The 23,179-nt window shown below is 40.0% G+C and overlaps 3 long non-coding RNA genes and 1 other non-coding gene across 8 annotated transcripts; 1 reads left to right on the top strand and 3 right to left on the bottom strand.

Moving 5' to 3' along the window:
• Positions 1-5,283: 5,283 nt before the first annotated feature.
• On the top strand, positions 5,284-14,400 carry LOC121980250. The gene is made up of 4 exons (XR_006111468.1): positions 5,284-5,293; positions 8,740-8,741; positions 13,458-13,572; positions 13,660-14,400. It is a non-coding gene; the product is annotated as an uncharacterized LOC121980250 (long non-coding RNA).
• LOC121980249 lies at positions 11,993-13,248 on the bottom strand. Its single transcript, XR_006111467.1, has 4 exons — positions 13,058-13,248; positions 12,449-12,802; positions 12,156-12,258; positions 11,993-12,049 (listed from the first exon to the last, which is right to left on the bottom strand). It is a non-coding gene; the product is annotated as an uncharacterized LOC121980249 (long non-coding RNA).
• Positions 13,933-16,271, bottom strand: LOC121980248. 5 transcript variants are annotated; one of them, XR_006111466.1, is made up of 5 exons: positions 16,211-16,271; positions 15,804-15,916; positions 15,070-15,176; positions 14,451-14,998; positions 13,933-14,310 (listed from the first exon to the last, which is right to left on the bottom strand). It is a non-coding gene; the product is annotated as an uncharacterized LOC121980248 (long non-coding RNA). The 5 variants fall into 5 exon arrangements; XR_006111464.1 differs by lacking the exon at positions 16,211-16,271 and adding an exon at positions 15,975-16,157 and having other exon boundaries at positions 15,804-15,895; XR_006111463.1 differs by lacking the exon at positions 16,211-16,271 and adding an exon at positions 16,055-16,089.
• Positions 16,272-20,283: 4,012 nt separating this feature from the next.
• LOC121983446 lies at positions 20,284-20,389 on the bottom strand. Its single transcript, XR_006112498.1, has one exon. It is a non-coding gene; the product is annotated as a small nucleolar RNA R71 (small nucleolar RNA).
• Positions 20,390-23,179: the final 2,790 nt, after the last annotated feature.

The raw sequence follows: 23,179 nt of genomic DNA, 5'->3' as shown, positions 1-23,179 counted from the left end.
TTCTGAATGGAGCAGGAGTTTGATGTTTAGACGCATGGAACAATCTGCCCATAATTTAATTAGCTGACATAATTAAGCTAAATGAAACAATTTTTTTTGTTGGCCAATCCAAACGATCCAACTGAACCGAGCGAGAAATTAGGCCATATAGAATATGAATAAGATATATGTGAGAGCAAGCTGGCTCATAATCCTATCGGATGGCTCGGGAGTTTGCAACATAGTCTCGAGAGCATGCTTGCTCATAACTAGGTCGGATGGACCGGAGTCTGGGACATGGCGCGAGAGCATACTCGCTTATAACTCAATCGAATGCAGAGGACTATAGTGTTGGGACCAAATATGTAGCTAGAGGGGGGGTGAATAGCTCGGCGCGATCTCGTGCTCGTCGTTTCTTGTTTCTTCAAAGAAATGCAGCGAAAAATACAAAGAAACAAATACACAACGCTAACTCGTAGATTTACTTGGTATCCACCTCAAGAAGAGGTGACTAGTCCAAGGATCCACACACTCACGCACCCTCCACTAATAAAACACTCCTTTATGGTAACTACCGAAGGCGGAGAAGCCCTACAAGTTCACACTACAAGAAGAACGGGAAAGGAAACAAAATATAAGCAAAAGCTTACAGGTTTGCACAAGAACACCCTAACCCTAGCTTTCTTCTTCTTGCTGTAGATCCGCCTCTTGACTTGGAAAAACCTCCAAGAACTTCAAGAACTGGCGGTGAGAACTCTATTGAGAAGCTGTGGAAGTGTTGTGAAGATCTGAGGTGAAAATAGTGAGCTCTACCGAAGACAAACGCACGCCAACAACTATATCCTGCGCTAACGGTCGGATCCCAATCGATTGGATTGCTCCCAATCGATCGGGGAGGCTTTGGATCGATCGACCGATCAATCCAGAGTGCCTCTGTGCTCCTGGGAATTGCCTAGATCGATCAACGGATTGATCAAGGGCTTATCACGGGAAATCGCACCTCCCAATCGATCGCCCGATCGATTGGAGGCTCCCAATCGATCGGCTGATCGATTGGGGGCTTTCTGTTCACGCGACACTTCTCCCAATCGATCCACAGATCGATTGGGAGGGGGCTTGTCGCAAAGACTCACACAATCGATCAGCTGATCGATTGGGCATGAGCCAATCGATCAGCTCATGATTTCGCCCAAAATCAAGTCCAAAGCCCCCTAGATCAACATTCGGTCATCCATGACTTGTTGGTCCATCATGCCTAGCATCCGGTCACCCTTGACCTGCTAGAACTCCATCACCAAGTGTCCGGTCAATCCCTTTGACCCACTTAGACTTTTCTCCTCGTGCCAAGTGTCCGGTCATCCTTGACCCACTTGGACTTATCTCCACCAGGTGTCGGATCAACCTTGATCCACCTGGATTTCCCGTGCCAAGTATCCGGTCAATCCCTTTGACCTACTTGGACTTCCCAACACCAGATGTCTGATCAAACTTGATCCATCTGGATTTCCTGTGCCTGGCTTCACTCACCAGGACTTTCACCTACCTTCACTCACTAGGTTTTTCCTTCTGCCTAACTTCACTCACTAGGACTTCTCATTTGCCTGGCTTCACTCACCAGGACTTTTCTCCTGCCTAGCTTCACTCACTAGGACTTTCACCTGGCTTCACTCACCAAGACTTTCCTCTTGCCTAGCTTCACTCACTAGGATTTTCACCTGACTTCACTCACTAGGATTTTCACCTAGCTTCACTCACTAGGATTTTCCTTCTGCCTGGCTTCACTCGCTAGGACTTTCCAACTGTCCGGCTTCACTCACCGGGACTTTCACCTAGCTTCACTTACTAGGACTTTCCTTCTGCCTGGCTTCACTCACCAGGACTTTCCTTCTGCCTAGCTTCACTCACTAGGACTTTCCAGTCAAGTATCCAGTCAACCTTAACCTACTTGACTCTTCTTCACAATCTCACCACATGAACAATTGCACCTGCAATCTCCATGTCTTGTCTCCATGTATTGTCAAACATCGAAGTCCAAACATCAAGACTCGAGCTTGAACCAATTCAAGCTCAGTCAACCAGGTCAACCTTGACCTAGGGAATACTGCACCAACAATCTCCCCCTTTTTGATGTTTGACAATACCACTTGTAAGTTAGGCTAATCCCATAGCCTCAACTCCTTTCATGCCAATGTAAGAATGATGGTTTCCTTCATTCTCCTCCTTTTCTAGAGGGTAAACTCCCTCTTAGGTAATGAAGGTCTAACTTAACCACACATTCTCCCCCTATTGGCACACATCAAAAACTCTTCCCCTGAAGAGTTACCCAACGTTGTTGACAACTTCACTCGTTGTTCACAATACAATAAGGAAGGTCTCATACCCTTCATTGTTCTAAACGCTCATCCTTGAGCATATACCACTTGGTATATTCACACACGATTCAAATGAAGGTCTCATACCCTTCATTGTCTTCAAATGCTCAACTGTGAGCAAACACCACATGAATAATGAAGATATCCACTCTTCATTACATTCAAATGTCTAACCTTGAGCATTTTCACTAAATAAGGTTAACCACCTTTCAAGGTGTTTGAAAAATAAATTTTCATGTCCTTAAAGAGTAACTCCCCCTAAAGACATGCACGTAACTTCTGTCATTGCACCAACAATGACTTGGAATCTCTAAACTTTTAGGAAATCCAAATTTAGAAGTTTTGAGGTCCAAAAATTGAATACTGAAACCAAACCTCAACCTAAACCTCTACTTAGTCTTCCTTGACCAATCCATTCTTGTTTTCATCATGAAAACTCCCCCTAAATGTATACAAATGTATACAAATGTGTTTTGAGGGGTTAGGAATGATTACCTAGACTAAAGGTGGTTCAAAATACTGAAATCAAGCTTTCCCAGTCAAAATCAGCATCCCCAATCGATTGGAGTTGGGTCCCAATCGATTGAACCGTGCTGAATCGATCCACTGATCGATTCAGATTACGTGGATCGATCGGTGGATCGATCCAGCGAGCTTCTGCTCGCGAGAGATGCCTTCTTAATCGATCGCCCGATCGATTGAGGCACTTCAATCGATCGCCCGATCGATTGAGGCACTTCAATCGATCGGGTGATCGATTGAAGCTCTGAAAAAGCTGAAATTCACTTTCAGTCAATTTCAGATACCCTTATAAAATTCTATAAAATTTGAAAAATCATAAAAATTGTTGTGGACATTATTTAGGGCATATATTATCATGGAAAAATAGTTTTCTAAGAAAATACTTCATATTTTTCAAGATTGACACAAACTAGAAAACTTGTAAAATCTTTAGTGTTTTCTTCTAGTTTGTGTCTAACTTTTCAATGATGAGTACTATCAAAAGATAGTCTTCACCAAGGTTTTCCAAAGCATATTTGAAATCATTTTCAAAACTAATTTCCAACCATGTTCTTTGGGCTCAATGCACATGACTTGTACATTAGCTTTCCTAAAGATTCGAAAACACATAACTATATGTTTGATGAACTTAAATCTCAAAAGAATGCACTAAATCAACATATTAAGTTTTGTTCATCATCCTAACATCTCACTTGTATTTAATGTGTATGAAACCACATACGAGTCACCTTATAGTTCTTAGTGAGATGTAAAGTTTGGTTTTGCCCTAATCTAGGGATCATGCATATCTATCTTGGCATTTTGAGGTTAGGAACAACCATCAAGGATGTTACTTGTTAATAAATGTCATTTGTCCTTAATTGCAAGGAATTTTAAAAGTTATGCATGATGCGATATGACATACATCAAAGATAAATAATTTTCAAAAGAAAATTTCCTATAACTATATGATATATGTATGACATAACATGGTATTTTTATGTTTTTCATAATAAAATATGAATGCAAAAATAAATATGATGTCATGGCATATGATGGGCAAATAAAGCATGGCAAATTAACATAAAAGAAATACCTAGATTATCTCTCTAAGTATCCTTAACCCTTAGCTAAATTAAAATTTAACCCTAGATTGCCCAAAATGTTCCAAGAAAATGCCAAAATCCAATTTTGACATTTCTCTAATCTCTTGATGTATTTATGCCCATTAAAACTAAGCACATTCCTCAAATTTTGGCACATTTCATTCTTCCACAAGAGCAACCAATTCAAGTTAAGGCTTAAATTGCCTTTACTTTCCTAAGAACATACCACAATCCCAACTTGGTAGTTCTTATGATTTTTCCAAATGTGTCAAACTAATTGTAAAATTTAAATTTCTCACATTATGGCACATCTTACTCTTTCCAAAAGTAAATGAAAATCCACTTCATTTTCAAAGGTTAATAGTAACCTTGAAAATACTCTTAGAGTGTCAACTTCATCATGATTGAGTTAACTACCCTTTCAATATGAGTTGACACTCTCTCACCCATCTAAAGGGTAGAGAAAATGCTCCTAGGAACCCAAAACCTATTGGTGCTCCTTGGATGCTTTAGGTATTCACTAAAGATAACTTCTCTAGATACCTTCCTAGTGACCTTGTTAGGCTTCTTAGAGTCCTTGGTCATCTTTTCTAGGTCAACTCTAGGGATTTCTTCCCTTGTGACCTTCTTTGTGACTTTCTTGGACTTCTTAGAAGTCTTAGTCACATTTGTTGCAAAAATGCTCTTAGAGATAACCTCCCTAGTATTTTTGACTTGACCCTTAGACCTAGACTCGCACTACAACAAAAACCTTCATAGACATCGGTTTTCCACCGGTGTCTATTTCATTTTCGACCGATGTCTATGAAGCCGATGTTAAAAGTCTGTCATTTTAGACATCGGGTTAAAATCGGTGTAGTATCACTTAACAACACCGGTCTTCAAATTGGTTATTAAACGGTGTAGTATCACTTAACGACACCGTTTCATCAACGGTGTAAAACTGATGTAATATTGTATGTTAATAATGTTGGTGCAATTTCCAGTAGGTCAAGGTTGACCTAGTTGACCAAGCGTAAACCTTGGTCATGGTTTCGATGTTTGACAATACAGAAATACATGTAGACATGGACAATGCAGGTGCAGTTGTCCATACGGAGAGATACTGATCAAGGTCTGATCAGGTTGAATGAAGAAGAGTCAAGTAGGTCAAGGTTGACCGGATACTTGACTGGGAAGTCCTAACTGGGATGTTAGGCAGAATGAAAATCCTAGTGAGTGAAGCTAGGTGAAAGGGAAAGTCCTGGTGAGTGAAGCCAGGAAGTTCGGAAAGTCCTGGTGAGTGAAACCAAGCAGTTCGGAAAGTCCTGGTGAGTGAAACCAGGCAGTGGGAAAGTCCTGGTGAGTGAAGCCAGGCAGTGGGAAAGTCATGGTGAGTGAAGCCAGGCAGTTGGAAAGTCCTGGTGAGTGAAGCCGGGCAGATTGGAAAACCTGGTGAGTGAAGCCAGGTAAAAACCCTAGTGAGTGAAGCTAGGTGAAAGTCCTGGTGAGTGAAGCCGGGCAAGGGAAAATCCAGATGGATCAAGGGTGATCAGACATCTGGTATTGTGAAGGTCAAGTAGGTCAAGGGTGTGACCGGATACTTAACACGAAGAGAAAAGTCCAAGTGGGTCAAAGGGATTGACCGGACACTTGGTGGGGAGTCTTAGCAGGTCAAGGGAGTGACCGGATGCTAAGCATGATGTACCAATAGGTCAAGGTTGATCGGATGTTGGTTTGGAAGGTTTGGGACTTGGTTTGGGCAAACACCAAGCTCTGGATCGATCAGTGGATCGATCCAGTGATACACTGGGTATCTGGATCGGTCTGGTGACCGATCAGTAACCAATCAGGAGCTCAGCTGGATCGGTCCGCAAGACCGATCAGAATGCACTCAGCAAAAGTTCGAGAGAAAAGGAAGGGAATGCATGCTGATCGGTCCTGGACCGATCGAGAGCTCGATCGGTCCCGGACCGATCGAGTATCTGACCGATCGAAGCTTGACTGATCGGTCAACTATCCGTTAGAGCCAACGGTCTTACATCTTCGCTTCTTCTTTGCGGTGGATGCGGTATAAGAGGGCTTCTGATCGGCAATCCTCTCACTCTTCTTCGGTCCGCTTCGCTTCTTCACCGCTGTGCTCTTGAGCTTTCTGAGCTTCAAGCTTGGGTGAGCTTCTTCGAGTTGCTTGTTGGCATTCATCCGTGAAGTTGGTGCTTCATCCGGGACTTCAGTCGACGAGAAAGCAAGCGAGTATTTGTACATTCATTGTGTATTTTGTTCTTGCTCTTCTTTGTATTTCCATATTGCTGTTGCAAGTTATTGTGGCGAGGTTTCTCCACCCACAAGGAGTACTTATTAGCCGGTTCTCCGGGGACTCATCCACCGACGGATTGGTAGGGCTCGTCCACCTTACGGACACGCCGAGGAGTAGGAGTATCACCTCCGAACCTCGTTACATCCATCGAGTTTGAGGTTTGTTTTCTTCCTTTTCGTTTCTACGTTTCATTTCCGTTGCGCTAACCCTAATCGTAGGAAGAAACGTGAAGGATTTGGGGCGGCTATTCACACCCCCCCCCCTCTCTAGCCGAGATCATCGGTCCTAACAAGTGGTATCAGAGCGAGGTCGCTCTTCGCCGGATTAACACCCGAGGGAGCACAAGCTAGAGATGGATCAACTCGGAGAAGACATCACCATTCCACCTTTCTATGATCGCGATGACTTCGCATTTTGGAAGGTAAGAATGAAGTACTTTCTTATGACTAACATTGAAAATTGGAGTTGTGTTCAATTAGGTTTCAAGCCTCCGATGGACAAGAAAGGAGAAACCCTAGAGAAGAAGGAGTGGACCAAGGAACAAGTCCATCAATCCCTAGTAAACGATGAGGTATTGAAAATTTTTGAATTTTCTTTACCTAATGATGTTTTGTGTAGGATAGGTGGATATAACGATGCCAAGGAGTTGTGGAACAACTTGGCAAAGTTCCATAAGGAGAACTCCACTTCAAGTCATGAAGAGGAGTCAAGTGAGCCAAGTAGCTCACATCATGGAGGAGAGGAATTAGAAGTTGAGGGCTACTCAACATCTAAGGAAGAAGAGGAGGAGAGTTCTTCTTCAAGAATGGAGCAAGAGGAAGAAGCTTCTACCTCCGGAAGGGATGAAGAAGAAAGTCTTCATCCATCCTCAACCCTAGGTAACTCAAGCATTTCAATTTCAAATAAATTACACATAATGTGCTTTGAGTGTAGGGAGTATGGACATTACAAGAGTAAATGCCCAAAGAGGGTTAGAAAGACTCCACCGGCGCCAAAGGTCAAGGAAGCCGGAGTCCCAACACGCAAGGGCAAGGAGCACGTGGTGTGCTTCCAATGCAAGCGAAGGGGACACTATAGGATCCAATGTCCGAGGGGGAGGCAATCTCACAAGGACAAGAGACCGAGCACATCGATAGGGGGAGCTAAGGCAAACCCTAAGGTAATCTCTAAGGCACATTATTGCAATACTAGTAAGATGCATGCTAGTAGTTTGATTGCAATTGACAATAATGATAAGCATGATAATTATAGAAATCGATACACATGCTTAGGTGTCAAACATGTGAGCCTAGATAAGGATAACACTAGGAAAGCCAACCCTAGGATCAACTCATCTAAGGCTAAGGAAAATCTAGGTAGAAATCCCAAATCATCTAGACATATGTCTAGAAATACCTCAAAGAAAAAGGACAAATTAAAGCTTGAGGTATTAGAGAAAGAGAATCTAGTCTTGAGGTCAAGACTTGACTCTCTAGAAAAGGCTCTTGAGGATTTGACTCTAGAGTCTAGGGGTCAAAAACCCAAGTCCAAGGACAAGAAAGGTTTGGGTCACAAACCTAAGTCCCAAGTGGTCAAGCCCACTTACCACAATGTTCCATTCGATTATGGAACAAGACCTAGGGCTAGAAAGACCATCACCAAGGTCACTAGGGGAGTCACCCCTAGAGTTGATTTTGATGAGTTCCAACTGACTAAGGCTTCAAAGCCTAGGAGGGTCATTAGGAGGGTTGCTAGGGAAGTCATCCCTAGTGAATATTTAGTGAACCCAATGAGCTCAAATAGGTATTGGGTTCCTAGGAGCGTGATTTCATCACGCTAGATTAGTTAGGGTGTGCCAACCTTACTTGAATAGGTAGTTAACCTAATCATGGCAAAAGGTGGCACTTTAGGATTTCTCAAGGTATAATCAAGCCTTGAAAATGAAATTAAGAATTATTCCTAAGGTGATTAGGATGTGCCAATCACAATTGAAGAGTTTTCTAGGGTCAATCTAATTGGCACATAGTGATCTAAAAATCCTTAGTATATGATTTGAGGTCTAATACACTTAGGAATATGAACCTATGGCAAAATGATCAAAATTATCAAAAATGGCAACTAAGGCTAGAATTAGGTATTTTCTATACCTTTACGTGTTATTTGTCATATATTGTTTGTCATATGTCATGTCATGACATCATATTTATTTTATGATCATTTAAAATGTCATGATAATGCTTAGGTTGTTTAAATGTCATGCTTTATTTAAGTTTCATACTTTATGCCATGACATCATGACACTGGCACATGTTATTATGTATGATATCATTTTATGTCATGTCATCTTCTCTTGCATTTATAATCAATGAAATTGATTTAAGGTTAAAAACACAATTTGATATGGAGATCAAATTGATGTTTAGAAAATGCATGAGACCTTAGCCTAAGATAACCTAAACTCATATCTCACATCAAAATTGAATTTGATGTGTTTGATACACCTTAGATGTGTGTGAGATATTAGGATGATGAGTTAGGAACAAGGTGCATAGTTCTTGTACCTAGATGAGCCTAATTCAAAATTAGGGATCATAGGGAAAGCTTATGTACAAGTCATGTACATTTAGCCCAAAGATTGTGGTCCTAAATTAAATGGTTTAAAATCATTTCAAAATTAATTTGAAAAACCTTGATGAAGCTTTTCTAGTGATAGCATTCATCATTGAGCAAAGTGATACAAAATGAGTTAACTTTGAGCTATTTCAAAGACTTTTGAACTTTGTATCAAGATTTGAAAAGGGAAGTTATTTTCATAGAAAACTATTTTTCCATGATAGTATATGTTATGAGGAATGTATCCTCAAAATTTCACAATTTTTGGAATTTTCTGTAATTTTCTAGAAGTTTCTGAATTTCGTGGAGAGAAATCAGAACTTATCAGACCTTTATCAGGTTTGTGGACCGATCAGAAGGGTTTCTGATCGGTCCAGGGGAGCCTGGATCGGTCACTGTGACCGATCCAGAGGGAGCCTGATCAGTCTGGTGACCGATCAGGGCGTGCCAACCTGCTGAATTTCGACTGTTTGTCTGAAATTTCAGCTCGGGAATTGGTGTTTTTAGAATTTCTAAAGGGTTGAAACTCTCCAAGACATTGTTGGTGCAATGGTCAAGGGGGAGTTGACCTTTAGGGGGAGTTTTACCTATTAGTCAAGGGGAGTTGACTTTTAGGGGGTTTTACTCGTCGAAATTTTTGAGGATGAGTGATATGGGATTATCACTAAGTTGATTGTTGAATTTTGTATCAAGGGGGAAATTAAGGGTTTCAATGAAAGGTATGGGACTTTCATTAGGAAGAAACTCTTGACCTTGATTCACTCCTTTTGATGTGTGTCAAAAAGGGGAAGAATGTCTAGAGAATGTTCAAGGAAGAACATTGGAGTTAGTGGGAGAGTTTGTTGATCACGACGAGTGAAGTTGTGAACAACGATAACTTACTCTTCAGGGGGAGAGTTTGTTGATGTGTGCCAATAGGGGGAGAATGAAGGGTTTAAGTTAGGCCTTTATTATCTAAGAAGGAGGTTGCCTTCTTAGAAGGAGAATGTAAGGTTATAACTTATGTTTCATTACCTAGTGGCATGAGGAAAGTTGAGGCTATTGGATTAGCCTAACTTAAAGGTATTGTCAAACATCAAAAAGGGGGAGATTGTTGGTGCAATTTCCAGTAGGTCTAGGTTGACCTAGTTGACCAAGCGTAAACCTTGGTCATGGTTTCGATGTTTGACAATACAGAAATACATGTAGACATGGACAATGCAGGTACAGTTGTCCATACGGAGAGATACTGATCAAGGTCTGATCAGGTTGAATGAAGAAGAGTCAAGTAGGTCAAGGTTGACCGGATACTTGACTGGGAAGTCCTAACTAGGATGTTAGGCAGAATGAAAATCCTAGTGAGTGAAGCTAGGTGAAAGGGAAAGTCCTGGTGAGTGAAGCCAGGAAGTTCGGAAAGTCCTGGTGAGTGAAACCAGGCAGTTCGGAAAGTCCTGGTGAGTGAAACCAGGCAGTTCGGAAAGTCCTGGTGAGTGAAACCAGGCAGTGGGAAAGTCCTGGTGAGTGAAGCCAGGCAGTTGGAAAGTCCTGGTGAGTGAAGCCGGGCAGATTGGAAAACCTGGTGAGTGAAGCCAGGTGAAAACCCTAGTGAGTGAAGTTAGGTGAAAGTCCTGGTGAGTGAAGCCGGGCAAGGGAAAATCTAGATGGATCAAGGGTGATCAGACATCTGGTTTTGTGAAGGTCAAGTAGGTCAAGGGAGTGACCGGATACTTGACACGAAGAGAAAAGTCCAAGTGGGTCAAAGGGATTGACCGGACACTTGGTGGGGAGTCTTAGCAGGTCAAGGGAGTGACCGGATGCTAAGCATGATGTACCAATAGGTCAAGGTTGACCGGATGTTGGTTTGGAAGGTTTGGGACTTGGTTTGGGCAAAAACCAAGCTCTGGATCGATCAGTGGATCGATCCAGTGATACACTGGGTATCTGGATCGGTCTGGTGACTGATCAGTAACCAAACAGTAGCCTACTGAGTGTTATCTGATCGGTCTGCAAGACCGATCAAGAAACAACGATCAGAAGGCAAAAAGTTCGGGAGAAAAGGAAGGGAATGCATGCTGATCGGTCCCTGGACCGATCAGAGGAAGCTCTGATCGGTCCCCAGGACCGATCAGAGGTATCCTGGACCGATCAGGCTTCAGCCTGATCGGTCCAGAACTATCCGTTGTGAGCCAACGGTCTTCTATCTTCTGGCTTCTTCTTCGCAGGTGGATGCAGGTATAAGAGGGCTGAGGGCTTCTACAGTGCGGCAATCCTCTCACTCTTCTTCTGGTCCGAAGCTTCTGCTTCTTCACTGCTGTGCTCTTGAGCTTTGCTGAGCTCCGAAGCTTCGGGTGAGCTTCTTCGACTGAGTTGCTTGTTGGCATTCGTCCGTGAAGTTGGTGCTTCATCCGGGACTTCAGTCGACGAGAAGGCAAGCGAGTATTTGTACATTCATTGTGTATTTTGTTCTTGCTCTTCTTTGTATTTCCATATTGCTGTTGCAAGTTATTGTGGCGAGGTTTCTCCACCCACAAGGAGTACTTATTAGCCGGTTCTCCGGGGACTCATCCACCGACGGATTGATAGGGCTCGTCCACCTTACGGACACGCCGAGGAGTAGGAGTATCACCTCCGAACCTCGTTACATCCATCGAGTTTGAGGTTTGTTTTCTTCCTTTTCGTTTCTACGTTTCATTTCCGCTGCGCTAACCCTAATTGTAGGAAGAAACGCGAAGGATTTGGGGCGGCTATTCACACCCCCCTCTCTAGCCGAGATCATCGGTCCTAACAAATAACACCAGTTTTGGCAGCGGTAAATGACCGATGTAATATTAGTTAATAACACCGATTTTGCAGCGGTGGAAAACCGATGTAATATGTATATTTTTTAACAGCACAAATTTGATTTCCGAAACAATGAAAAATCGACAATAACAAAAAAAAATACACAAATATTCAAAAATTATACAAATATTCTTCATTCAATAATATCCATAAAATACACAAATATTCACAAATTATATAAATAATCTTCTTACAACAATATCCATAAAATACCCAAACATTCTTTTTACATCAAAAGCTAGCTAATAGATATCAAAATCAAGGTAGAACATTCTTTTAACACATCAAGGTAGAACCGCACTTCAAATGTAATCTAGCATGCATTCTGCCCACTCGAACTGCATTTCATCAATTTCAACTCTGGAGTACTTGAGATTTGTAAACTGTAAAAACACATAAATCCACCATATGTCAAATAATTAAAACAAATGTGTACATGTATCAAATAAAAAATATAAGATCACAAGTGCTTGTCATAAACATGCTTACCAGCGTGTTGAAACCTATTCTGTGAATGGTGGCTTCGAATGAACTTCACGAGCAAGGCCAAAATTTGCTATCTTCACAATGTCCTTGGTTACCAATAAGTTCTCTGCAAAGGTCATAATCTAGTTTAATAGAATGCTAACTTCACCAGAATAATTATAGGTGCATAAATCACATTTAACAAAATAAATGCTAATCCTAGATAACAACGTTGTAGGAATAGATCTGTTAAGAGCACACAAATGAATCTTTATAGGGATATTTGGTTAAAAGCGGAACTAAAGAGGTACACCTACCTCCCATGTCAATAAGTCACTTCCTCGAGTTGGATATGGATTTTGCAAATCTAGCTCCATATAGAAGGTGTAGAGTTTGAAATCTTGAAGCTGCAAATCCAATCAGAAGTAGGATTAGCGTGGTAAGCAAGACATTGAAAATCCCATTAATAGACACATATTGGCCATGAGAACCCTTGTTCTTGTCATTGAAATAAGGTGGGGTAGTTGTCATGCCTCCCAAACTTGAATTAAAAGGATATGGGAGAAGACCCCTAAATCCTTCATTTATCCATTGAACTTCCTTAATGTACGAAGGCATAAAAAATGAAGAAGGATAACGATGCCATTCACTTCCGATGCAAAGCATAGTCTCTGTGCATAAAGGCAAGCATTCCATCAAATTTAAAACTATAATCCAATCAATATAAAACTATAATCCAATCAAATTTACAGGCTATCGCTTCTGCATAATTTCCCTATTGTAATACAAGAGAACTATCAATTTCCAACTAGGGGCAAAGACAACAAAGAAGATGATAGACAAATTATATGACTTTCTTCTATTAAATGAGGCAATATGCAGTAACTCTCAAACTAGCAATGAAAAAGGCAGATATAGTACTCTACCTGTTGCTTGTATATAATAGCCAAGTTGTTGAAGGGCACAGATATCCCTGTTGTAACTGCTAAAATTGCCTTATAGAATGATGCAGCAACACTCATCATATTACTGCATGAAGAGAAGTTTCATTAAGGAACAAAAATAAACTATCCGCACAGTTGTCATCAAACATTTCTAAAGCTTACCAATCCATGTATATATATGTTGCCAAGGCTTGACAATGCTTGTGGATGGTTAGGTTGTAAAGCAAAGCATGACTTGGGAAAATTTATTAAAATGAAGTTATTCAACAAGGAAAAAACAACTTGTTATTATCTCCCTGATTTCAGGATCATATGATTCCAGTTTCAGAACTAAAATTCTTTCAAATCTGTAACATTCTGAACGGTTGGGTTTTTTCTGCAGTTGGGCCCTGTACTTCAAAAGACGGTAGAATCTTTTCGTCTCCTCCCTCCTACGGAAAATTATGTTCCCCCATTTAAGGACCCTTGGAGGTTTTGGTGACGACTACAATGTTTTGGTATGAAACCTTCCAACGTGTCTACAGATGACCGTCATTGTATTTTTTGTATATACCTTGCTTGGTGTTTGGATTTGTTTATGCAAGGAATGAGCACTGCATCATCTACTGGGGATCTTTAACTATGCTTTATTTCTGAAGCAGCTACATCAGCACACTGGGTTACATTAGTTTGCTTTTTGTTCTAGCATCTAAAGCAAAAGAAAGTACATAAAGGATAGAGGATAAGGAATAACCATGACAAGAAACCAGGAAAATATATAATAACAGTAGTCCTTCAAAGACAATGAAAATAAAGTAACTAACTTAAATCTGAAGGTGATGCGTAAGTTCAAAAATCTTAATAAAATAAATTATAAGTCGACATAAAAGGATATAGCTTTATAAGTAATTTAGAAATTATAGACAGTTTTAGCAGCCAACAATAAAATAAATTAACAACAAAACTAACCTAAAGACCTTGTAAATAGATTGCAATTTTAGCAAAGAACACGAACTTGCTCTAGGTGCCGGTGCCATATAGAACGACCTCATAAATAGGTTGCAGCTTCAGCAAAGAACATGAACTTGCTACCGTAGTCATGTAGGATCAGCAAGTACTCACGTATCTTGACTCGAGGAGATTCTTCAAAGTTTCTTGGAGAATCTATCATTAGTGGCAATACAGTTTAATGACAGAATCTGCTCCAGCTGTGAATAGCCATGGCTGCCTCGGATGAAATTTACAATCTAAAACACCTGTTCAATTAATAAGTTAATGTTAGGTCTAAGATAGGCAGGAATTGCAATTTTTATTTGAGTTAGAAAGCCATAGTTTCTTAATCTAGATGCGGTAAATGAAAAACAAGGAAAATAACAAAGTTTGCAACACAACTGACCTCTGTCATTAAACTGAGAGAATTTGGTATGCCTAAACTTTTCAGGGCACTTTAGGTTTCATCCTGATTCCTGCCTCAAAGGCTAGGTAACTAGGTATAATGTCATGATTTTTATATATTTCCAATTTGTCAGTGTGTATTAGAAAAAAGAAAGAAAGAAAACTGAGATATAAAATAGGCACTAGGAATGACTAAAAATAAGTACAACTAAAATTCATAATTAGGATATCACTAGGAACGACAGTAGTGAAATAGTCTCCTTTCCGATGCCAATCAATTTTTTCACAACCTGCAAAGCAAAAGAATGAATAATAGAAAGGTAGTGGCAAATACTCTACCAATTAAAATAAAGTAATCCAAAGGATTAAGTCTATGTCCAGAAACAATTAAGGTAATTTGATGTGCCTATATTGAAATTAATTACTATACAGATACATATGTACTCTGAAGGGGGGATACACAATGAATATAGCTCACCTTGCAATGCTTTAATCGGATGCAATCATATTTATCATCTCGAACCCATCTCACTGCTGGAGTGGTATTTCCTAAAGCACAGAATCGAGTGCCAACTGATCTGAACAGAAACTAAAATAATATTATGAGTAAAAACACTTACCCTCATCCTCCTCTAGTTTTGATTCCTCCACATGAAGCAACTCCTTGACCCTTGCTTGATTCTCTGCACTTCCCAATCCAGTATCTAAAATAAGCACATCGCATCCTCTGAAACAATGTGTAAATGTATGTCAGAAAGAAGCAGGGTGGAATTAGGCATCGAAAACTGAATTAAAAAAAAACCTAGAGGGTGGAAATTAAATTACAAAAACCTGGAGGAAATGAACATACAAAAGAAACGCTAACCATAGGTACGGCTCCCTTCTTTTAACATAACCATATTAAATTTATATTCTAACCTAAACCATCCAATATCTAAATTCCCATTAGATCTTCAAGGTTACAATCTTCCATAATCACCTAACATGAAACCTAAATGTCACTGAAACCATTTCAGATTCAGGTTAATCTTTATTTACAACATTCAATTACCCAATATAACAACTCTTATCCTTGTTAACTAGTAACACATCATACCCTTAACCTCCAACACCAGAACAAACAAATTCTTATTGACTCTGCCGTGGATCCAGCTCAAAACACACAAGATTCATTAGGTAACATCTACTGCAACTAATGATCGCACAAGGGTAAGGAACAAGAACTAAACCGTACCTCAATCCCCTACAAACAGAACATTACATAGTGCATCTTCACTAGCCGGATCAAGAAGAAAGAATAACAAGAAGTCATCAAAACAACCTGTTAACAACAACAACAGATCGACCTCATTACCTTTGCACCCTTCAATCACCGGAGACGATCACTGATACGAAGAAGAGATCGATCCAACAGAGTTGTGGTGGCCGGGACCAAAATACCAGTCTCTGCTTCCCAGAAAGAACCACCTGAATCAACACTAGAAAGGATCAAGGTTCGAATTCACAACCAAAACCAAACCCTTACCTCCAAGATCGAAGTTAGGGCAACGACTTGTTCTTGCCGACGAACAGGGACAGAGATCGGGAAGGAACAATGGTTGTTACCTCCTCCAAACAATCGATGCTGGCCTGATCCAACGTCGATGCCCTTGGTTCCCTCCCGACAGCCGGCGAAATCCACCGATCGAGATCCGTCGCCGTTGTTCACCGAGATCATAGAAGGAAGGGATCGGGGAGAAAGAAGGTTCGGCTGTAACTAACCTCTCTTCCTCTCAACGCTCCAAGGTCCGCTCTTCGCCGGCGCCACCGAGAGAAGAAGAAATCGCCGGTCTCAGTCGCGTGAAGTCCGAAGTCGCGAGAAGCAGAGGAAGAACAGAGGAGAAGGTCGTGGGAAAAGAAAAGGCTTCGGCGCTTTATAGAGAGGCTAACCCCAAACCCCATCCTCAACCTTTAACAATCAGACGATTAAGAAGAATGAAAAGAGGAAACGAGAGGTTTTGAAGATGACCGTGTACCCAGCGAGCGAAGAGGCCGAGAAGGAGAAAATGAAGCACGGAGAGCCTTTATGCCTGCAATTTTAGGGTTTTAACAGTCAGACATACTTCGTTATTCTTGTACTGCACTCGATCTCTCTGCTTCAGAAGAAGGAGACCCCTTTACACAAGATTAGAGATCTCGGTGTTGTTCTCTCTTCCTTCGGATTCCCTCATGTTGCCGACCAACCGTGCCATGGTGGTCGTGGGCGTCCTCTAGCTGTTCGGATCTTGTCGGCCCCTACCTTAGCCGGGAAGAGCGAAGAGAGGAAGGAGGAGGAGGAAGAGAGGATCGGACGAGGAGGCAGAATGGAACTACGATTTTGCTTAGGATCGAAGTAGGTGGTTTTGATCCTAATCGGGAGAGGAAGGGGCGTCGATCCAGGAAGGGGAAGAGATCCAGGAAGGGGAAGAGGGAGATGAGGCTGAGAGAGATGGTCGGAGGTTTAGGTTTAGGTTTAGGCTGAGAGAAGGGGCGCGATATTGGTTTAGGTATGGAGGGAACTTTGTGAAGTGTTATAAATTTTGGCTGGTGGAAAAATTAAATTATTTTTTTTTGGTTCATTAACATCGGGTTTTAAAAATCGCTGTTAAAACCGATGTCTATTAACAAAAAAAAAGGCGCTCATAGACATCGGCTAAAAAACTGATGTCTATGAGCGAAAATCTGCGCTTATAGACACCGGTTTTTGGAAAAACCGGTGTAAAATACTCAAAGACATCGGTTTTTGCTTAAAACTGTTGTTGTTCCACCGATGTCTATGAGGCTTTTTCTTGTAGTGTCGGTTCCATAGCTATATGGAACTCTATGGTAAGAAATTACATCCTTCTTAGCCTTAGGTTTGTATCCCAAACCTCTATGGCCATTGGATGGCTTTTGTACTCCTAGACCTAGGCTATGCTCATTTTGCCCTTTAAGGATATTTTCCATCCTTTTTAGAGTCTTTTCCATTTTATCAAGTCTTGACCTCAAGACTTGATTTTCTTCCCATAAATCTCTAGATTTTGATTTTTTTCCTTAAATCCTTGAGCATTTTTGTTTCTAGGCTTATAGCTATGGTCCTTAGTGTTATTTCCTAGACTTTTACCTACATTCCTAACCCTAGGTGTGGTAGTCTTAGCCTGGAGAGTCATATGTTTTTCCTTAATGCTATCATGCTTCCTATTTCTATGGTAAATAGCATTAAAATGGTATAAAATAGAACTAACATGTTGTTTACCATTATTTAAAGGGGTAGGCTCAATAAATGATACCTTTCGTTTTACCTTGGAGGCTCCCCCTTGACTCATGCTTCCTCCCTTAGGCTTGATGATGTACGTAGATTATATACTCTTTTATGCATGTTTTTACGCACATTTACATACTTTGAGCATGCTTGATCTATGCATTTTTATACTTCCAGCTTTCCTTTTAGCATATTTACTCTTTTGGTTCGGAGATCTGCTTTTTGTGCATTTTCTGTACACAGGAGTCGATTTGGTGAAAAATCTACATCTTTAGTCATGCATTGGAGGAAACAAAGGGAGAAAGCACCGGGCCGTGCACCTCACACGGCCCTGCACTGGTATGGAGCTCGGGTCGTGTGGAGTTTGGCACCAACAGAAGAGGAAGATGACATGGCCGTGTGAACCTCGCACGGCCGTGTCAAGATTTGAAGCCATCCAGAGCAGAAGCCTTACATGGCCGTGTGGATCTACACGGTCATGTGAGGTTTCCAGAGACCAAGCAGGCTGTGGCCGTGTGCACCACACGGTCGTGTAGCATTTCCAGAGAGCAGAAGGGTTATGGCCGTATGGAGTCACACGGCCGTGCAGCTTTGGCAGAGAGGGAACTGGACATGGCCGTGTGAATCTCACACGGCCGTGGTGTGGCACCCGATTCCCTCCTCTATTTAAGCCCTCCTTCATGAATTGAAAGGGGATCTCTCCCCCTTTGGGAGAAAGCAAGATTTGGTGGTTTCCTCCCAATCTTGGGAGGATTTCTGGGCGATTCAAGGGGAGATCTCGACGATTTCGACTCTGGAGCGAGGATTGGATCCAAAGACGAGGCTTCTTCGTAGATAAGTTTTCTCTTTCCCCCTCTTCTTGATTTCTTGGATTGGGGATTTAAGAAATGCTTGTAATCTCTATTTCTTCGGGTTTTCTTCCTCGATTCATGGAGTAGATCTTGTATTCTAGGATTAAGGGAGTATTTGTATGGTGGATTGATGTAATCTCTCATGGATTTGCCATTTTCTTGTTTCAATGACATTGTCTTGCTTGTATCAATTAGATCTTGAATGATTAATGGTGATTTATGCTTAATTCTCATTCTTGATTGATTGTTTGAATTTCTTGTGGACTTTGTAAAGATAAACTCTCACTCGATCATCCGAGGGATCCACGTGACAGGTGCAAGCCCGTGTAAGGACGTTTGAGAGATAATCTTGAAGAGGAAATGGGAATATTCAAGAGAGTAGGATGGATCTTGTGATTAGTTTCTTGTATCTTGATAGATTAATAAGTTGTGGGCTTCTATGTTGATATCCGAGGAAGGCATAGTAATAGGTGCGCTTCTGTGTAAGGACAATGTAGGTTCATGTCTAATTAATCCTATTTAGATACATTTCTCAGTCCTTAGCCGGTTGTCTATTGCAAGAGAGAACCGGCAACTTTCTACATGTTTGGAAATTGAGGGATAAGAATTGGTGAACCATTTACATTCAAGAAATCTTACAAAGAAACCAAAACTCCTAGAATCTCCCTTTATCATAACCCAAAACACTAAACTCTTGTTTGTTGATCTTTAAGATTAGATTTGTTTACCTTTACTTTGCTTTTGAAACGATTGGATAGTTGTTTAGCTAATTCGCATTGAGACATTTCTAGTGCTTATTCCAGTCCCTGTGGATACGATAATCTTTTATATTACTTGCGACATTTCCGTACACTTGCGGAGCGTAACAAGTTTTTGGCGTCGTTGCCGGGGACTGTGCTATAACATTAGGAATTATCAATTGAGTTAGACTAAACATAACTTTTATTTCTTTCTTTACATTTTCATAGTTGTAACTTTAGAATCCTGTTTCTATAAGCTTTTCTTTTCTTGAATAACATTCTTGACAATTCTTTTTGTTGCAATTCTAATTCTAATTCTAACTTTGCATTCTTGATTTCTAGCACTCTAATCTAACTTTTCTCTGTTTTCTCTTTTGATCTAGTTTCTTTCTTATTTTCTTTTGTAAACATATCTTGCAATTTTTAGCATATGAATTATTCTAGATATTTTTCTTTTTCCTTTTATCTTTTCTTTCTTGTTTTCATTATGCACTTTCTTTCTTGCAATTTAAATTCTGCATTTGCTTTCTTGCTTTTCATATTGCATTTTATTTCTTGTTTTTGATTCTTGATAATTTTCTTTTTCTTCTTGAATATCCATGAGCACTAACATGTCAAGCAGGCCTATGAGAAATTTTTCTACACCCTTTTCTGCAAGATTTTTATCTCCCATTGTGCAACCTCAAATTGAAGCAGAAAGTTTCCAACTAGACCCAGAGATAATTTTCATGATACATGGTCACAAATTTGGAGGAGAAGTATCAGAAAGTCCTTATCTGCATCTTGAAACATTTTTAGAGATTTGTGATTTGGTGAAATGCGAAGGAGTATCAGCAAATGCAGTTCGATTGATGACATTTCCTTTCAGTATCAAGGATAAAGCAAGGACTTGGGTATATTCTCTCTGTCCTCAAAGCATCACAAGTTGGGAACAATTGGAGAAGCAATTTCTGAATCATTTTTTCCCTCCAAGTAGAACGGTGTATATGAGGAATTGCATAACAAATTTTGCTCAGGCATATGGAGAATCATTATTTGAAGCATGGGATAGATTCAAGAGTCTTCAAAGACAGTGCCCTCATCATGGTTTTGAAAAATGGTTGATTTTGCACATATTCTATGGGGGAATTTCTTTCTCAGACAAGACTTTATTGGATTCATCAGCTGGAGGTTCTTTTATGGACAAAAGTGTAGATGAAGCTTATTCGTTAATTGATCAAGTGACATTGAACCTCCGTGAATGGTCGAACAAAAGTTGGATGGAATTTCCCTCAGATATTCAAGAAGTGAAAGCCATAAATGTAAGAGAGCCTGTCAAACAAAATGAAATTCAACCACCTAAAAATGTTGAAATTCACAAGTCACAGAGTGAGGAGTTCAAACATTTGGGGGCAAAGCTTGATAGAATTGTTTCAAAATGGTTTAAAGAAGATCCCCCTCCTACACAGTCAAGATCCAATGAAAAGTGTGATGATGTGGGGTTGAGAAGTGGCAAAAATCATGAAGAACTTCTGAAGAATGACATGTTTAAAATTGAGGAGAAGAATAATAGAAGATCACAAGAACTCAATTCCATTTATCTAGGAAATTCCCAAAGGCCAGAAGTACCTTTCCCTCAATGATTAATCACACCAACATTAGATAAGCAAGTTGGACCTCCTCCAAAAGCCCAAAGGGAATTTGGGAAAAAGGGAGTTCAGTCTTTCCCGGGACCTTCACTAAGGGTTCCTTTTCCACAAAGGTTAGTGGGGGTAAATGAAAATAAAGACTTCGGCAAATCCTGTGACACTAATATGGTTGAGTGTAGATTTTTAAATATATATGACGATGAAGATTTTTCAGATGAGGATTTTATTGAAAATGTAGTGGTAAATAAGTTTTCAGATCTACCTCAAAATTTTATAAGGTGTTATAGTGACATTGAATTTTCAGATGATGAATGTGATGTGGTAGATCAACTTAAAACTGCAAGTGAAGTTATTGATCCTCTTGTTATTGATTCTCCTATTGAGGATATAGATGTTGGTTTATTTTTTGATGTATGTGTTGATGATGATGATATGGAAGAATGTGTAGGGAGCTGTGTTGTGGAAGCAGCATCTCAAGGATCACTACCTTTGTCAAGACAACCCTTAGAGGATCTAAGAATTGATCATGTTGTGGAACAATGTGTAGGGACTTATACAGAGCTAGTAGAGTCTCAAGAATCACCATCATTGATATCATCAACACCTAAGCTAGAGCCAGAACCATCATTTGATTCAGAGGAAGTCACATTTACATGTTTAGAAATTTCAGGTATTTCTCAGCAAAGTAAGGTTAGTATTTCTTGTGATCTTTTAGAAAACTTTATGGAGGTACCTATAATTGACTTTGTTGGATGTGATTCAGTTTTTATTACTTATTCATCTTATCTTGATATGGTTCTAGCTCTATACTATATAATATGCTTGTGGGAGATTTGTTTTTCTTTTGGATGTGCAGATTTCACATGGGCCAATAATTGGAAGCTCAATCTGAACCGTCTTCGACCACCTGAAAAAATTTCCAAGAAGACGAAGATGGAGAGAGTTATACTTTACTTTGTAGCTCCTTTGATGAAAGCTCCCTCCATAATAAGAGCCCTTGGTAGGAGGGTTCTAAAATATCTTACCCCTCCAAGAGCAAGATTTAGATGAATCTAATGAGGTGGTCGAGCTAATGACCTTAAACAAGAGCTTCTTGGGAGGCAACCCAAGTTCATTTTCCTTATTTTCTTTTATGTCTTTAGTTTTCTCTTTATAATAAACATGTATCCTCTACTTAATTTTTCTTGTCTATCTTATTTTTTGTAGATTTTAAAGTTTTGGAGGATTGTGAGCATTGGATAGAGGAGTATCTTAAAAAAAACATGAATGTCAACCATTTGGAGCTCATCACTTGGTAACTTCTCTTAAAATCTCCTCCACATTGTTTTTTGTTTTCATTGGGACAATGAAAAATTTAAGTCTAGGGGGATGCATTAGATGCATTTGATTTGCTTTGTTTGTTTTTGTTTTTGCTTATGTCTTGCATTTTGGGTTTTGATTTTTTGTGGCATACATCTTGAGAACATCAAAACTTCACTTATATGCTTTCTTGGATTCAAGTGAAATGTTAGCACGATTATTGTCTTGATTCATGATGTTAGAATGATGCTAGTAGTAAACTTTGTGTAGTTCTTTTTTCTATCTTGGGAAGCATTAATAAGCTAAGAATCTTATGGTGATGAGTTTTAGTTTTGGTTCAACCTTAAGGATTTTATCTTCACTACACTTGTGCTTGATGCTTGAATAGTTGATGTCATTGAAATAGTCATGATTCATCTTGTTTGCTTAGTACTTGGTTTCCATGGTGATTTCTCAACTTTCATTTTGGTTACTAGATGAGGCTCAAATCATTAAAGCTCATTTGGAAAAATCAAAATATCCTAACATGTGTGCTAAAAGTACATTTGTGAATAAGTTTTGCACAATGCAAACACTTAAAAAAAAAAAAAAAAAGAGGGATATAAAAAACAGTTTTCATGAGTGGAATCTAGCAAGTCACCCCTTTGAGACCGAGTTAGGTTACTGGGGAAATGACTGCTTAGCTTCCCTTGAGATTGAGCACACCTTTGAGACCTTGGGTTAGTTGAGAAATATGAACCAAGTGAATGGTGAGTAAGTGCCTATCACTGGTTACTTGTCTTTCACTGGAAACATTAGGAATTCAAATTTGATGACGACTTGACTAGGACATGGATTGAAACTTGAAGGGTGTTGAGTTACTTTTACACTGTGCACAAGATTCTTATGCTTGAACCATACTTTACTTGTTTCCATGATCACGCTTGTTAATGAAACTTTTTGATAGAATTAGG

The sequence above is a fragment of the Zingiber officinale genome, chromosome 5A, assembly GCF_018446385.1.
Source record: "Zingiber officinale cultivar Zhangliang chromosome 5A, Zo_v1.1, whole genome shotgun sequence".
NCBI classification, from domain to species: Eukaryota; Viridiplantae; Streptophyta; class Magnoliopsida; order Zingiberales; family Zingiberaceae; genus Zingiber; species Zingiber officinale.
Note: the sequence above shows the minus strand (reverse complement) of the source record. Positions and strands in the feature narration are given on the sequence as shown.